The following is a 17,817-nucleotide window of genomic DNA, read 5'->3' on the forward strand; positions in this document are numbered from 1 at the left end:
CATTAGGTTGTAGTTCTCATCAATAGGGAGAGCGTCGGTAAAAAAAAAAACATTGTTTTTTGCTCAGGAACCTGTACACCTGTTGATTAACGGTTGAGAGTCGGGTTGTGGAAGGTCCTGGCAACAAAGAGCTGCAGGAAAATACTTGCAGATCTACAGTAAGTAGTGTTGTGTACATTGGAATTAGAGGGTACAGGTTAATTGCTAAAAACCTATTAAATATTAGGGGTATGGAAGTCTAGGCTTAGGCTAGTGGGTACCATATCTGCAAGTTTAGTCCTTTCAGGAATGTATTGAATAGAATGGTATGTTGAAATTGTGAAAATTGTAATGTGGGGCATTAGATCTTAAACAGCATAGTTGAGGGTGTTTTATTAATACTTTTAATGAAATATAAATCTTGTTTAGTTAACATTAAATGTTTGTTAAATGAGCTTTAATCTATAAATGTATAACACTTAAGGGTCATCATGAGTCAAAGTTAATGGCAGGAAAAGTTTTGTTCTAAGAGATGGTATTTTTCCCTTGAAAGTAAAAAAAATAATCAATGTTTAGTTTAGCTTGGTTTTTAAATTTATATAGTTTTCCAGAATGTGGTTTGGAAAGTCCAGAAGTCCCTCTGTCAGTTGGAAGAGTTCATCGGTTAAACAGAATCAGGTGAGTTGTAGGTTAATCTGAATAGATTTGCATAAGTAAAAAAAAATAGTAATAACTTAAACAATATAGCATTGGCTAAAGATAAATGTAATTTGCCATTGAAGTGCAGTTGTGGATAGTTTCTCAAATGACATTTACTGAAACTTGGCAAATTGATGCCATATATATTTATATTGCTAAATTAGATCTTTACTACTGCTACTAGAATGTGTAGGAAAGGTAAATTCCTTAAAGAAATTTGTTCTATTTGAATTTGTGAAGTAAAGCAAGATTGGCTTTAAATCTGATACGTATTAATTTGTTGAAATATTTTTCAGGTGATTATGATGCATGGACTGGCTTGGAGTGAGGCACCTTTACTCTGCAAAAGGAAATCTACAAAAGTGGGTGAGTTTGAATTTGATGTTTTAGCTATATCAATGACCTAATCTTAATTCTTGTATCTAGTCCATTTATAGGTGTGTAACCATGTCCTACTGTTACAACCCACAGGGGATGATGCAGTTTGTACTGATCCTACCCCATTTCATAAAAGGGGACCAGGCAGTCCTGCAGACTTCCCTGGCTTGGCTTTTTCAGAGCTTTGCTCTACTACCCATCTAATAGATGGACTAGATTTGCATAGGTGTAGGGACCCTTAACAATGGTTACATTGTTAATTCTCACAGGGCTTGTTTGCTGAATGGGTGGATGCATCTAAAACTTTAGTGCCTGGCATGCATTGTACAGTGCTTTCAGTAAAGCATATGTACCATGTGTTGATGGCACTAAAGTGGTGGATGTAATGCACCCATTCAGGGAACAAGCTCTGCACTGAAACCAGAGGAAGGGATAGGCCTTGCTGAGCCTATCTTAAAAGATAGGATGTTAGGATTTTTTGTGCTTATTATTAGGCATTGGTGATAATAAAAGTAGTGTCCCTGTTTAATGTTTATTTTTCTTTTACAGGTGATTGTCTGTGGAGTTGTCTTGGCCTTTTGGATCTTCTGTTCATCTAGGAGCACCTGTCCCACAACCTGAAACAGTAATAAATATTATATGTATTATAAGTACTATATGTAAAACTTATTAAATAAAACAATTTTAATGAAACTACTTTATATACCTTGTCCTGAAATTATGCTGGAAATTGTTTACTACTATTGATGCAATGTTTAAACATCTGAAATTTTTTTACTTTGAAAATAAATACTTGGTAAAATTTACACCTATTTGTAACTTGTTACATAGGTGCATGCAAAATGCATTGAAAAGATGTAAAAGTGGACTACCTATTCAATTTACATAAACTAACAAATATTGCAAATTAGTCTGAAATATTAAAGTGGAAGAAACTTTAGTCAATATTTTAGTTTCCATATTTGAAAGTAAATTTAAAGCTATGCAACACCTAAGCTTTGTACAAATTATGATTAACTTAACTAAAGGTCATTTAAATTTACAAAACATTAGAAAAGTGACACTAAGCATCTATACAACATGGTTTTCACAAAGTCTTTGGTAACTTAAATTTAATCAAAGCTCTTAAATGATTTGTCTGCCAAACTTCTGATATTCTGAAATTTTACCTAGATTAAAACCATCATTGTTTGAAAGGGCAAAACAGATTACTGTTGGTTAGTTTGACCTAACATCTGCAAGGTCTTGAAGGAATGGAATTTTTTTTTGTCAAACTTTGTTTGCTAAAAACAAACCCTGCCTAATGAACCTGCTCATTTTTTTTTAGAAATGGTAATTGCAACATTACCAAAGGCCATTGTTTTAATAGCCAAAGTACCAAATGAAAGACCAAGAAGCAACAAACAGGTACATGGTAGAAAGGACAAAAGAATGGTTATGAGGACCCTTTCATTTGTTAAAGAAATGACTGGGGAAAAATGCTGTCATACCACAAGGGGTCTTAAGCCTTGTCATACATCACTGACAATCTAAATATTACCAACCACAAAAATTGCTGATAACATGTTATAAAAAAAAATAAAGAATAATATTGAGGCCTTAATGCAGATCTCTAACTCTACAAATAGTAAAAAGACTGGCAATTTCTTAATATAAAACAGACAAAAATCCAAGACCTTGCACGTGAGCCAGAACAATCCATATCACAACTACCACATTAAAATGAAACAACAATGAAGGTAAGGTAATTACCAAAAGAAGGCACCAAACCAGGAAGGCCATGTAGCACCATCAAAGTGCGAAATAATCAGAGGGAGCTAAATATCACCAAGAATGCCAATACGAGAACAAAAACGCATAAGGTGAACGATATCAAAAGTATCCGATTCACCTAGAATTCTATCGAGGGACGGTCGGAAAGCAAGACACACGCTCGTCCTGGAAGTCAGGACATTCAACAAGGATATGCACAACTGTAAGAGGGACAACGCAATTCGGACAATAAGGAGCAGGGCGGTGCTCCATTAAGTGACCGTGGGTTAAGCGGGTATGACCAACCCACAGCCGTGCCAAAGCAGTGTCCCACCGCCGGTTACGGTGGTAGGAGGAAGGCCACGGGGACACACTAAGTTTGAGAGTACGCAGCTTGTTACCAACCACCCTGCCAACGGGGAACAATGAATAACAGGATAAAAGTCGGAATAAGGAATACCTTTACGGGAGATGGGACAAGAACGGATAGCTTCCTTAGCGGCAGCATCCGCACGCTCATTGAAACACCAATATGGCTGGGAACCCACCAAAACTCTACTGATTTAAATTTACTAGAAATAAGAAACAGCCAATGTTGAATCTCAATGACCACCGGATGGACAGGATTAAAGGACCCTAGAGCCATGAGGGCACTACGAGAATCAACTACAACCACAAAGGAGGAATGAGAAAGCAAGAGACAAAGAGCATAGAGAATAGCATAAAGTTCTGCCGTAAAGACGCTAGCCTCCGAAGGGAGGCGACACATGTAAGTACGGTCAGGAAAAAAAACAGAGTAGCCCACACCATCCGCAGACTTAGACCCATCAGGGAAGATGGAAATAGAGTGGGAGTGCGAAGAAAAGTGCTCAAGGAAGAGGCTTTTTAGAATTGTAGGAGGGGTAAAGGCTTTAGTAATACAAGTCAAGGACGTACAAAACTTGGGAAGGGGGACTCTCCACGGAGGTAATGAAGGAACAATACGAGGAGAAACATTAGAAATATGAACAGAAAGAGAATCCTGTAAGCGAGATAACTGGACAGAAAGTGGGAGACAATGAAGAGGAACAGGAACCACAGGAGGAGGAAAAGTCAATGCACGACAGAGGCGAGAGGAAGGATGTTGGAAGGACCGCGCAAGATAGCGAAGACAGTAGCGATCACGGCAGTCCTGAAGAGAGAGAAAACCAGTGTCAACATACAAACTAAGGGCGGGAGTCGAACGAAAGGCACCAGAGCCGAGACGCAACCCAGTATGGTGCAAAGCATCAAGACGGCGAAGAGTAGAAGGAGAAGCAGAAGAGTATGCAGGGCAACCATAATCGAGTTTAGACAGGACGAGAGAGGAGTGCAAATAGAGGAGCGTGCGCCTATCCACTCCCAAAGAAGTATGGGACAAAACCTTAAGGAGGTTAAGGGCCTTAGAGCATTCAACTCGGAGGCAAGAGATATGGGCTGACCAAGACAAACGAGTGTCAAAGACTAACCCCAAAAGCTTCGCGGAATCCCTGTACACAATGAGATGACCATAAAGCAACAACAATGAAGTAAAGGTCCTTTCAGTAAGAATCTATCATTCACTGAAAGTTGCTGTAGTTAAAAATAAAAGAAAATACAAGTCCCTAGAAATAAACAAGCAACCTTTTTGACTAAGGAAAAGAAGGTAGTTATTCTACTGTATAAATCAAAGTATTCACTTAGATAACTGTATCCAAGCATAGAGGTTCCCCCCCCCACCCCTTCCCTTTCAGAATAACATCTACTTTCGAAAAAGTTTAACATTGGCCAACAAAAATGATTCCAGAACTAAATTGCCTAATACCAGGAACAACTGAGAGCCATGACAAACACTGCAACCCTCTCCTACCCCCAAGTCTTATGCTATTTATGATCCAAGGTAATTGGAGATACTATACTCTACTTCCTACAGACGAGTCTAGTGAGAGGGTGATCTCCTGGCGATTAAATTGAAACACGATACAGGTGTCAACGAACATCAGTCAGCCCACTTGTCAGCACTGTGGATAACTAATGACATCATAATCTGCAGTGTTGTATGCCTCCCTGTGGCCATTTAAATCAATAAAACACAGGGTTGTGGCAATGTTTACAGCATAAGGCAAGGTATAGAGGAATCCTGGAATGCCATGTAATGTGTAGTCCTTGAATGTGCTTTAGGCAACCAAATTGAATAACAACATTTCTGGTGTTCGGCTATATAATCCGAGTTTCTCATTCGGTATAATGTTTTAAACCTAAATAGGAATTCACTTTAAAGGTCAATTTATTTGGAAAGTGCTAACCAGATTCCAAATTACTGAGCTCTGAAAGTACTACAAGGCAAGTTTAACCGAATGAGTGTTTGCCTATCCATACCCCCATGAGGTATGTGACAACACTGAATAAAGAAAGGGTCTTTGAGCATTCACCGTGCAGGTATTTGACATGACCAATATAGCCAAGTGTTAAAGATCATTCTAAGCAGTTCTGCACAATCCATATACTATCAATTAATATAATTGTACAATGGTGCTTGGTGGATGATATTTCCTATTAAAACTCATTGGACAACTGTTTGTATTAGACATTTTAAACCTACAAATGGTAGCCCTAGATATCGCACTACAGTATTAATTACAAGATGAACAATGTAAAATCAATACCACAACAGCAAAGGATGACGGCTTTTCAACAACCGACAAACACGCAGGTCTAACACCAGCCATCCCGAGAGAGGACGTCCCAAGCATGTACACCCCACAACTTTACATCACCTTTGCTACCTCACGCGAGCACGCAACAGCATGAGGATGCCATACTCCCAAACAAACTCCATGCACTTTGAGGCCTTTAACAACTCAACATTTAAAGAGTTGATTTAAAAAATCAAACACCTGAATTTTTCCCTAATTAAATTTACTAGGGAAATGCACACCAAGCCATGAAACTTACAATGAAGATGAACAAACTACACACAACTGTCACCAAACTTCCACATACCACCCCCTCTCACTCCTGCCCTCCCTCCTTAGGTGCTCTGATTGGCTGAGCACCTAAGCCACCACCACTCACCTCTTGTTGTGAGAGCCTAAAGCATGTTTGGTTGCACTTTAAAAGTTCCCGAGTGTACTCGCCTAATTGTGAGTACCGCCTGCCCGGTTCACCATTTTGTTTTTCAATCTACCTCAATTTACCCCTTTACAGTCAAATATTATGCAAAATTCTGTTTAAGACTTGTCCCTTCTTAACTTAAATAACTGCATTGGCCATCTGCAATCTTTCTAGGTGGGTAACAATGACTCTTGAGGCCAGAAAGGACTTATCAGACGGAGATCATAACAATACGGTACACACACAAAATCACAACCTGATATACACCAAGCAGAAAAGCCACTGGAGCTGTGAGGCGACGTAAACCCTTGCCCAAGGCACTGGCAGCTGCATACTCTACCACAGTATATTACTGACTTTGTAAAAGTCTTACAACCGGATTTCCCCATAAATCACAGCAAGTTTTGAGGCCACTCCTTGAGTCAACGTCTTACGTAAGACCTACAAGCACTCGGGTGAAGGCTGAAGCAGTTCAACACCATACGCCCTAACTTCAAATACACAGTTGAGAGGCGGGACCAAAACGTGATTTTCTGTGTGTGCCTGAAGTTGGGGCATACGGTCTTGCTTCACCCTTCACTTTACCCTTCACCGGCGTACTTCAGGGGTTTTATTTAATACTTGGACTGGCTTCAGTAGGGCCTCCAGACTTTCTGTGGCTTCACAAGTGTCACGTGAATCCCCTGCATAGCAGTGGAACTGCCTTTTCCCTTCACCTTCAATGCCTCTGCACTGGAAGTATACATCTACACCAGCCCAGAAGAGTCATCAGTCCTGCCACCTCTCCATACCCCCCAGGGCCTGGCACGGCCTGGTACGACTCAGAGGCAAGCCGGGCGCCACTGCTAACTGGCAGTTAGTCCCCACAAACAAGCAGTTAGCCGCCTTCAACTGACAGTGGTACAGCTCAACACAGAGGCACCGCCAGCCACATCGAGCAGTTTGCTAGTTGACCAGATGTCCACCTCGTGTTGAAACTGGATGAGTCAACACCGCCGGACTATATAAAGAGCGCTGCCTCCCTGGAGAGGCAATCTCTCCCTTAGTGCTCTAGGATCACCTTCGTGTCTCTAACCCGTCGTCCGCTTCCAGCCAACGTCGTGTGACTGATGCCATGGTGGTATGGTAGCTGTCTTCAGAACACCAGTATATCTTCATACTTTTATTCATTGCTTAGTTTATTTTTTGCATTTAAGGTCATACTAACTTGTTCACCTTTGCATTACATGATAGTCAAGTATTGTCATGTGTTATTTTTGTTCATTACTATTTCAGTAAATTGTTTAATTATTTATTTGATAATTTTCATTTGTTTCCACCTGCAACTTACACACTGCAAGGCCAATAGCAGCATTTCTTTCATTTATGTGAGGGAGAGCCATACCATCTTGGTTCAGTATAGCTGTGATACCATAACCCGTCACACAAGATATACAGTTGTAAGACTTTTACCATCAGTGGTGGTAGAGTATGCAACTGGCAATGCCTTTGTTACAGGTTCGCTTCATCTCACAGCCCCAGTGGATTTTCTCACACATTTGAATACATGAAACAACTTTATTTGATACATTCCAAACCAAAGTACTGTACAGTACAGTAATTATCAAACCATCAAATGTGTGGGATAATCATAGTGTGCTAAATATCACTAACGTCGCCAATACAAGAACAAAAACGCATACGGCGAACAATATCAAAGGTATTGAATTTACCAAGAATTTTATCGAGGGACAATTGACAGTGAGGGATGGTCGGGAAGCAAGACACGTAAGTCCTGGAAGTCAGGACACGTAGAGACAACGGTTTGGACAATAAGAAGCAGGGCAGCGCTCCATTAAGTGCCCGTGAGTTAAACGTGTATGACCAATATACAACCTCGCCAGAGCCGTTTCCCACCACCGGTTACGGTGGTAGGAGGAAGGCCACGGGAACACACTACTCTTAAGAGCACGCAGTTTGTTACCAGTAACAGAAGACCAACAACCCTGACAACGGGCAAGAATGGGGAAATGAATAACTGGGTAAAAGTCATAATAAGGAATACCTTTACGGGAGATGGGACAGGTACGGATAGCTTCCTTAGCGGCAGTGTCCGCACGCTCATTTAAGAACACACCAATATGGGTGGGAATCCAGCGAAATTCCACTGTCTTAAATCTACTAGAGATAAGAAACAGCCAATGTTGAATTTCAACTACCAAAGGATGGACTGGATTAAAGGATTCTAGAGCCATGAGGGCACTGCAAGTGTCAACTACAAACACAGAGGAGGATTGACAGCGAGAAAAGAGTTGATGAAGAGCATAGAGAATAGCATAAAGTTCTGCCATGAAGATGCTAGTCTCCGGAGGCAGGAGACACAAAGGTGCAGTCAGGAAAAACAACAGAGTAGCCTACACCGTCTGCAGACTTAAGACCCATTGGTGAAGACGGAAATAGAGTGGAAGTGTGAAGAAAAGTGTTCAAGGAAAAGGTGATTTAGAACTGTAGGAGGGGTAAAAGTTTTAGTCATGTGGGTCAAGGCTTACAGAATTTAGGAACGGGGACCCCTCCATAGGGGCAAAGACGGAATGACACGAGGGGAAATATTGGTAACACAAACTGAAAGAGCATTTTGTAAGAGAGACAACCGTACAGAAAGAGATAGGTGGTGAAGGGGAACAGGAACCACAGGATGGGTAAAGGTCAAGGCATGACATAAGCAAGAGTGAGGGTGCTGTAAGGACCGTGCAAGGTGGAGAAGACAGTAGCGATCCTGTAGAAACAGGACGCCAGTTTCAACATACAGGCTTAGGGTAGGTGTCGAAGGAAAGGTACCAGAGCTGAGCAGTAACCCAGTATGATGCAGTGTGTCCAGATGGTGAAGGGTAGAAGGAGAAGCAGACGAGTAAACAGGGCCATAATCGAGTTTAGACAGAACGAGAGAGGAATGTAAAGAGAGGAGCAGTGTCGATTAGCTCCCCAAGAAGTATGGGACATGACCTAAAGTTAGTTAAGGGCCTTAGAGCATTCAACTCGGACGTAAAAAATATGGGGCAACAAAGACAAATGAGTGTCAAAGATTAGCCCTAAAAGCTTTAGCAGATTCTTTGTACAAAAGGGGATGACCCCTGTTACCTAACAGTAAATAGGTATCTGGGAGTTAGCTGTTACAGGCTGCTTCCTAGGGGGGTGCGTGTGTGGGAGAAAAAAAAATTTAGTAGTTAACCACTGAACTGTTCTGTCTCCAAATAACACCCTGGTGCACAAGAAATAAATTCTTTCCAAAAATTTTTTTTCTCTTCTTATATTGTTAAAATGCAGAGTCTGATCACGGGGAAACTAAACAAAAAATATTGTATGTGACTTACTTTAGCTGCGATGGAGCTGGGAAATTGAGCAAATTATGGGCGCTGAGCGTTGGAGCGATGGGGGTCTGTCGGCCCCGCCACCCCGTGCGACGGCAGTTGCTGCGAATAAAATGTTGCGCAATTATTTTGAAGTTTCTCATTCATTTCTTCCTTTTTTTTGCTGTAATATTATTTAAAAGTGTGTAATTTGTGGAATTTATATAATTCAAAGTATAGAACATCGCTATGCTCAAAATTATGGGCCTCATATATGCGACATATTCTACAATCAAACAGTGTTTTTGCTGTTATTACACTATATACACACATTGTATATACCCACCTACGTATGTATTCACCATAACGATCCACTATGTTGGTATGGTGAGCCCAAAAAACATGAGTGAGCTGCCACACCCTGCCAGTCCTCCCTCCCTCCTCCAACACATTACTCGCCAACATTCCTCCTCCCAAAATACTGTTATTGTGTTTATTACACTATTTACACACGTTATGTATAAGTATGTACATGTTTTATTCATGTACATACGTACATACTTGCCATCTCCTCACCTCTCTCTCTTGCCTACTTAATGCTCTTGCTTCCCTCATCTCATCACAATCGACTTTATAATGGTCCAGGACGGATCGAAATGTCGTCGTCTATTCAATTTCCAGTGTGTGGTTTGGTCAACAATGAAATCTTCATGCAAGATCTTATAAAGAAAACCCCTAGAACGAGTTTTGCAGATACGAAAGAGTTTAAGGTGAGTAGGGGATGGTTTGAGAAATTTTGAAAAAAGACGTGGTATTCATAGTGTTGTGAGGCATGGTGAGGGTGCCAGCTCAGACAAAGTAGGGGCTGAAAGATTTGTTCGTGATTTTAAAGATTTTGTAGATACTGTATTGACGGATATATTCCACAACAAGTGTTTAATTGTGAGGAGACATGGCTATTCTGGAAAAAATTGCCGAAGAGGACATACATTACCCAAGAGGAGACGTCACTGCCCGGACACAAGCTAACTTGGGCTAACTTGTGTCAGGATAGGCTAACTCTTGTGCTGTGTGGCAATTTGAAAATTAAACCCTTGCTCGTGTATCATTCCGAAAATCCAAGAGTTTTAAAAAATATATAACGTGCAGAAAAACTGTGATGTAGAGTGGTTTGCCCTGCCATCAAAAAATATCTGCAAGAGAAAAGTTTGACACTAAAGGGCCTGCTTCTCGACAATGCTCCTGCTCATCCTCCAGACTTGGAGGATGCATTGTTGGGGCCACTTTTTTTTTTTTAGGGATATTCCTGCATGGGCCCTAAGTTTCTGGCTAATGAACCAATGACATGAAGGAGGAGTTTTCAACCTACCTTGTGTTAGGTGTGCAGGGGTCAATAGGCTGAACATAATGTCAGGAGCAAAGGGGGGCGTTTGCCTCTTCAAACACAATTGTGACCATCTTCATCTCTTCGAACTATCCTAAATGCTCTCTTCACCTGTCTGACCAAATTGGGTGTCCAGACCACCTTTGAATCTGAAATTGTAAAATTAATAGTGATTTCAGAATATTCAGTCCATTTATACTAACAAAATTATATACAGTATACTGTAATTGAAATTTTACAGAATGATAAAGGCAATTTAGTAACTTTGTTAAAATGCACATGGGGGAAATACATGAAAATAGGTTAATATGGTTTGTAAGGTTGATGGGAAATGTTTATTACTTTTATGATTTAAAAGATGTATAGCCCTGATACTCCATCCTGGGTGCATTCCACCAGGTAATGACCACAGCAAAAGTTTTCCCCGAGGCTCTATTGTCACACAAACTTTTCACATTTTCAAACTTGATTCATCTTTTTCCCCCTCGTTCCAGGGGTTTTCTTTAAAAGGTCTTCATGCAAATGCCTTGGTTTCTCACAAATGATGGCCTCTGAAATGCTATCACCTGCTAACTCTTTGTTGTGTATCCAAATTAATAAAAACTTTTCAACATCCTCAAGTGTTTGTGTTCTTTGTTTCGGGATTGTTGATATGCCTTTTGCCACTTTAACGCTCATAATGTCCTTTTTCTTAGCGAGTATAGTGCATATTGTTGACAGATTTGTTGTACTGCCTAGCTAGTTCAACAACCTGTGCACCGTTTTGACGTTTATGAATGCTCTCTTGTTTTTCCCTCTATGGTCATTCTCACATGTGTTTTCTTGGCTTGAACCTTACCACTGGCTTTCTTGGGACTCATGGCAAGATATATAATAACAAATTTTATGTTCAAATAGCCAAAAATCCCAAAACAAATGTAATGCTTTATAAAGAATTCAGGCGCAATAGTTACTAGGCAGGAGACACTGGTAAACTGAGGTGCGATCACCATGCCACCACGCGCTAGGTCAGCCCATACGCATATCAACAAACTCATTTCCCGAGGCAAAGTTTGTAACCCGATTCAAATTTTTCGAAGAAATTAGGCTCGTAACCCGAAAAGTTCATAAATATTCATTCGTAAGCCGAGGTGACACTATATATAAGTAAAAAATTAAAATTTTGTAGATACACTGTGCTGTATTGATGGATACATTCCACAACAAGTGTTTAATTGTGAGGAGACATAGCTATTCTGGAAAAAATTGCCGAAGAGGTCATACATTACCCAAGAGGAGACGTCACTGCCCGGACACAAGCTAACTTGGGCTAACTTGTGTCAGGATAGGCTAACTCTTGTGCTGTGTGGCAATTTGAAAATTAAACCCTTGCTCGTGTATCATTCCGAAAATCCAAGAGTTTTAAAAAATATATAACGTGCAGAAAAACTGTGATGTAGAGTGGTTTGCCCTGCCATCAAAAAATATCTGCAAGAGAAAAGTTTGACACTAAAGGGCCTGCTTCTCGACAATGCTCCTGCTCATCCTCCAGACTTGGAGGATGCATTGTTGGGACCACTTTTTTTTTTTTAGGGATATTCCTGCATGGGCCCTAAGTTTCTGGCTAATGAACCAATGACATGAAGGAGGAGTTTTCAACCTACCTTGTGTTAGGTGTGCAGGGGTCAATAGGCTGAACATAATGTCAGGAGCAAAGGGGGGCGTTTGCCTCTTCAAACACAATTGTGACCATCTTCATCTCTTCGAACTATCCTAAATGCTCTCTTCACCTGTCTGACCAAATTGGGTGTCCAGACCACCTTTGAATCTGAAATTGTAAAATTAATAGTGATTTCAGAATATTCAGTCCATTTATACTAACAAAATTATATACAGTATACTGTAATTGAAATTTTACAGAATGATAAAGGCAATTTAGTAACTTTGTTAAAATGCACATGGGGGAAATACATGAAAATAGGTTAATATGGTTTGTAAGGTTGATGGGAAATGTTTATTACTTTTATGATTTAAAAGATGTATAGCCCTGATACTCCATCCTGGGTGCATTCCACCAGGTAATGACCACAGCAAAAGTTTTCCCCGAGGCTCTATTGTCACACAAACTTTTCACATTTTCAAACTTGATTCATCTTTTTCCCCCTCGTTCCAGGGGTTTTCTTTAAAAGGTCTTCATGCAAATGCCTTGGTTTCTCACAAATGATGGCCTCTGAAATGCTATCACCTGCTAACTCTTTGTTGTGTATCCAAATTAATAAAAACTTTTCAACATCCTCAAGTGTTTGTGTTCTTTGTTTCGGGATTGTTGATATGCCTTTTGCCACTTTAACGCTCATAATGTCCTTTTTCTTAGCGAGTATAGTGCATATTGTTGACAGATTTGTTGTACTGCCTAGCTAGTTCAACAACCTGTGCACCGTTTTGACGTTTATGAATGCTCTCTTGTTTTTCCCTCTATGGTCATTCTCACATGTGTTTTCTTGGCTTGAACCTTACCACTGGCTTTCTTGGGACTCATGGCAAGATATATAATAACAAATTTTATGTTCAAATAGCCAAAAATCCCAAAACAAATGTAATGCTTTATAAAGAATTCAGGCGCAATAGTTACTAGGCAGGAGACACTGGTAAACTGAGGTGCGATCACCATGCCACCACGCGCTAGGTCAGCCCATACGCATATCAACAAACTCATTTCCCGAGGCAAAGTTTGTAACCCGATTCAAATTTTTCGAAGAAATTAGGCTCGTAACCCGAAAAGTTCATAAATATTCATTCGTAAGCCGAGGTGACACTATATATAAGTAAAAAATTAAAATTTTGTAGATACACTGTGCTGTATTGATGGATACATTCCACAACAAGTGTTTAATTGTGAGGAGACATAGCTATTCTGGAAAAAATTGCCGAAGAGGTCATACATTACCCAAGAGGAGACGTCACTGCCCGGACACAAGCTAACTTGGGCTAACTTGTGTCAGGATAGGCTAACTCTTGTGCTGTGTGGCGATTTGAAAATTAAACCCTTGCTCGTGTATCATTCCGAAAATCCAAGAGTTTTAAAAAATATATAACGTGCAGAAAAACTGTGATGTGGAGTGGTTTGCCCTGCCATCAAAAAATATCTGCAAGAGAAAAGTTTGACACTCAAGGTCCTGCTTCTCGACAATGCTCCTGCTCATCCTCCAGACTTGGAGGATGCATTGTTGGGGCCACTTTTTTTTTTTTTTAGGGATATTCCTACATGAGCCCTGAGTTTCTGGCTAATGTACCAATGACATGAAGGAGGAGTTTTCAACCTACCTTGTGTTAGGTGTGCAGAGGTCAATGGTTGAACATAATGTTCAGGAGCAAAGGGGGGCGTTTGCCTCTTCGAACACAATTGTGACCATCTTCATCTCTTCGAACTATCCTAAATGCTCTCTTCACCTGTCTGACCAAATTGGGTGTCCAGACCACCTTTGAATCTGAAATTGTAAAATTAATAGCAATTTCAGAATATTCAGTCCATTTATACTAACAAAATTATACATACAGTACTGTAATTGAAATTTTACAGAATGATAAAGGCAATTTAGCAACTTTGTTAAAATGCACATGGGGGAAATACATGAAAATAGGTTAATATTGTTTGTAAGGTTGATGGGAAATGTTTATTACTTTTATGATTTAAAAGATGTATAGCCCTGATACTCCATCCTGGGTGCATTCCACCAGGTAATGACCACAGCAAAAGTTTTCCACGAGGCTCTATTGTCACACAAACTTTTCACATTTTCAAACTTGATTCATCTTCCCCCCCCCCCCCCTCCATTCCAGGGGTTTTCTTTAAAAGGTCTTCAAGCAAATGCCTTGGTTTCTCACAAATGATGGCCTCTGAAATGCTATCACCTGCTAACTCCTTGTTGTGTATCCAAATTAATAAAAACTTTTTAACATCCTCAAGTGTTTGTGTTCTTTGTTTCGGGATTGTTGATATGCCTTTTGCCACTTTAATGCTCATAATGTCCTTTTTCTTAGCAAGTCTAGTGCATATTGTTGACAGATTTGTTGTACTGCCTAGCTAGTTCAACAACCTGTGCACCATTTTGATGTTTATGAATGCTCTCTTGTTTTTCCTCTATGGTCATTCTCACATGTGTTTTCTTGGCTTGAACCTTACCACTGGCTTTCTTGGGACTCATGGCAAGATATATCATAACAAATTTGATGTTCAAATAGCCAAAAATCCCAAAACAAATGTAATGCTTTACAAAGAATTCAGGCGCGATACTTACTAGGCAGGAGACACTGGTAAACTGAGGCGCGATCACCATGCCACCACGCGCTAGGTCAGCCCATACGTATATCAACAAACTCCTTTCCCGAGGCAAAGTTTGTAACCCGATTCAAATTTTTCGAAGAAATTAGGCTCGTAACCCGAAAAGTTCATAAATATTCATTCGTAAGCCGAGGTGTCACTATATATAACTAAAAAATTAAACTCAGGATTACTTTCAACCCCCACCCCTTTTGCTCTACTCCATCGCCACCTACCTTCACCCCCTCTATGATGTACTCTTCCATAGACACCTACCTTTGACCCCCTCCTCCCCTCTACTCCTCCATCATCACCTACCTTCACACCCCCTCCCTTCTCCTCCTCCATCGTCACCTTCCTTTCACCCTCCTCTATGATGTACTCTTCCATAGACACCTACGTTCATTGCATATAATGCTCCCCTCTACTCCTCCATCGTCACCTACTTTCACCCCCCCCTCCGCTCTACTCCTCCAGGGTCGCAGACAATTTCACGAGCGTGAGAACTACGAGTTCTCTAACCACTCTCACACTCCTACTCTCTCACCAGTGAGGGGGAGGGAAGGAGGGAGGAAATGAAGGAAGAAAGGTGGGGGAGAGAGAATAGGCAGGGGGGAGGAGGGCCTAGATACATTTCTTCCATATAGATAGGTAGACTGAGGGAGAGCTGCTTGCCAAGAGCCCTATCAGACAGGCTTCCTATTCCTCAACCCTCCCTAATATGCCACATCCTGGTCAGGACAACTTGCTCGATTGTTATTCTTGGTGTGACTCGAGAACTGACCTCGAGGCGGGGCATGGGCATGGATTATCTTCCTGGGGCACGCACCTCCCTGCCCCAGCTCTCTCTCTCTCTCACATAATCTATCAAGGGTCTAACATGAGGTCATTGTGCCTACCAGAAGTGTATATGTCCAAGGCTGGCCACCTGTCTGGACCATTCAAATGTATAAACACGTAATTAGTCTATTAAAATTATATATAATGCTACAATTATAAATTAATTTGTTCATGGTCATTCGTTTATCAGTATTTTAATATAAGGTATATATACGCATGTATGTATACGTTGACGTACACATATATGATTATGTGTATGGAATGATTATGATTATGTGTAATCATATATGATTATATCTAATGGAATGCATTAGTAAGTGATGTGGTGGAGGCTGACTCCATACACAGGTTCAAGTGTAGATATGATAGAGCCCAATAGGCTCAGAAACCTGTACACCTGTTGATTGACGGTTGAGAGGTGGAACTAAAGAGCCAGAGCTCAACCCCAGCAAGCACAATTAGGCGAGTATATGAACGAATGCACATGTACACTTTCAAATGAATTAAGATACCTTGATACACAATGACTTAGTTTAAATAGTTTAAACACACTATGGTACTGATTTTGACATGCTGATGTCTGGAAGGGAGAGGGGGTGTGGGGGGTTATTGTCTGAGGTGGAGGACCAGAGGAGGGGGTCAGTGGAAGGATGGTGGCTGGAGGGATGCCATTGTTCTAATGGTTATGAAAACAATTATTGATGGCAGGAATTCAGTGGGTGTGTACTTCACCCGCACCATCACCATACTGTGCCCTGCTACACCACCCCCCCCCCACCACTCCACCCATGCTGTGCGGGGTGTATTACACATTATGGGATAACCGACTGTATGTCCATTCCTGTCTGCTCGTTATGCTGCCCTTCCTTTTGAAAATTGTCTGCTTTATCGACTTCCTTCAAGACCACACGTTAGCCTCTTATCACGCCCTCTTACCACTCTCAGGGAGCCGGCTCTTCTATACAATAGTTACCACTCAGTCCCCAAGGTGAAAGAGTGTCCGGGCATATGACTTGTTACGTGTACTTATTTGCGATTCGTTTGGGCTGTCACGTGTGGTGATTAGTGTTGGGTAAGGCTAGGCCAGGTCAGGTCAGACTAGGCTAGGTAAGGCTAGGCCAGGTCAGGTCTGGTCAGGTCTGGTCAGGTCAGGTCAGGTCTGGTCAGGTCTGGCTAGGCCAGGTCAGGCCAGGCCAGGCTAGGCAGGGTGAGAGAAGTAAAGCGGCAGGTACTTACGTTTCCGAGTAAGTAGCGGCGGTAGTATATTGTTGATTTAGATTCGACGACATCCTGAAGCTAGTAGGTGGCGGCCTCATCGCTCTCGAACTTTGTTGTTGTAGGGGATACGAGGCACACCCAATATCCCCCTTACATTGATCACATCGCACACTAATATTTTTACTATTTCGGACACCAGATTTGTCTGTTTCGTATATGTATAATTGTTCAATATTAAAACCACAATAGAATGATCTTAACAGTTACAATTTTCAACTTAACAGCCATATAGTTGGCAAGAAGGCCGCCCGCCAGTGTAAATGTCTCAGAAACCAAAATTGAATTGCATGATCTTAATAGGGCCTAATAAGAGCAAGATAAAACTGAATAACAACATTAGATATCTTACTGCTAATGCTTCTATAAATAAATCCCAATATCCTATACTGTACTTGCTTTATTGTAAACCCTTTATGCCTTGATTCCTTGAGACTTAAGTAGGGCTTAAGAGCCCTACTAATCATGACTTCCAGTAATCATACCTTTTAGGCCCGCAAATGCTTGTTAAAGCTTATGCAAGTCATTAAATTAGAACCTTCACACCTCCAGGTATAGCTGGGGTATGAAGTATATAATAGTCAAGTTCAAGTATGTTTATTGAGACAAGAAAAAAATACATCTCAAAGGGATAGAGTAGCTTAGGCTTTTTCTACCCCCTCTACTCAACGAGTATACCAGAGACTCCTGCCTGAAATTTAATCCACTAGTGTTGCTTTAATAAATTATAGCTCATATGCCTGTATAGCAACTAGTCTCAATATTAATTGTAC

General features: G+C 40.9%; 2 long non-coding RNA genes across 4 annotated transcripts; one reads left to right on the forward strand and one right to left on the reverse strand.

Annotated features, from left to right (window-relative positions):
• The first annotated feature begins 26 nt into the window (after positions 1–26).
• LOC138373588 (uncharacterized) lies at positions 27–1,749 on the forward strand. The gene is made up of 4 exons (XR_011231214.1): positions 27–158; positions 591–657; positions 975–1,044; positions 1,606–1,749. It is a non-coding gene; the product is annotated as an uncharacterized lncRNA (long non-coding RNA).
• LOC138373587 (uncharacterized) lies at positions 1,575–17,235 on the reverse strand. 3 transcript variants are annotated; one of them, XR_011231211.1, is made up of 6 exons: positions 17,006–17,235; positions 13,933–14,096; positions 12,273–12,436; positions 10,615–10,778; positions 9,270–9,368; positions 1,575–1,673 (listed from the first exon to the last, which is right to left on the reverse strand). It is a non-coding gene; the product is annotated as an uncharacterized lncRNA (long non-coding RNA). The 3 variants fall into 3 exon arrangements; XR_011231213.1 differs by lacking the exon at positions 17,006–17,235 and adding an exon at positions 16,706–16,724; XR_011231212.1 differs by lacking the exon at positions 17,006–17,235 and adding an exon at positions 14,907–14,925.
• Positions 17,236–17,817: the final 582 nt, after the last annotated feature.

Source organism: Procambarus clarkii, chromosome 42 (genome assembly GCF_040958095.1).
Source record: "Procambarus clarkii isolate CNS0578487 chromosome 42, FALCON_Pclarkii_2.0, whole genome shotgun sequence".
NCBI classification, from domain to species: domain Eukaryota; kingdom Metazoa; phylum Arthropoda; class Malacostraca; order Decapoda; family Cambaridae; genus Procambarus; species Procambarus clarkii.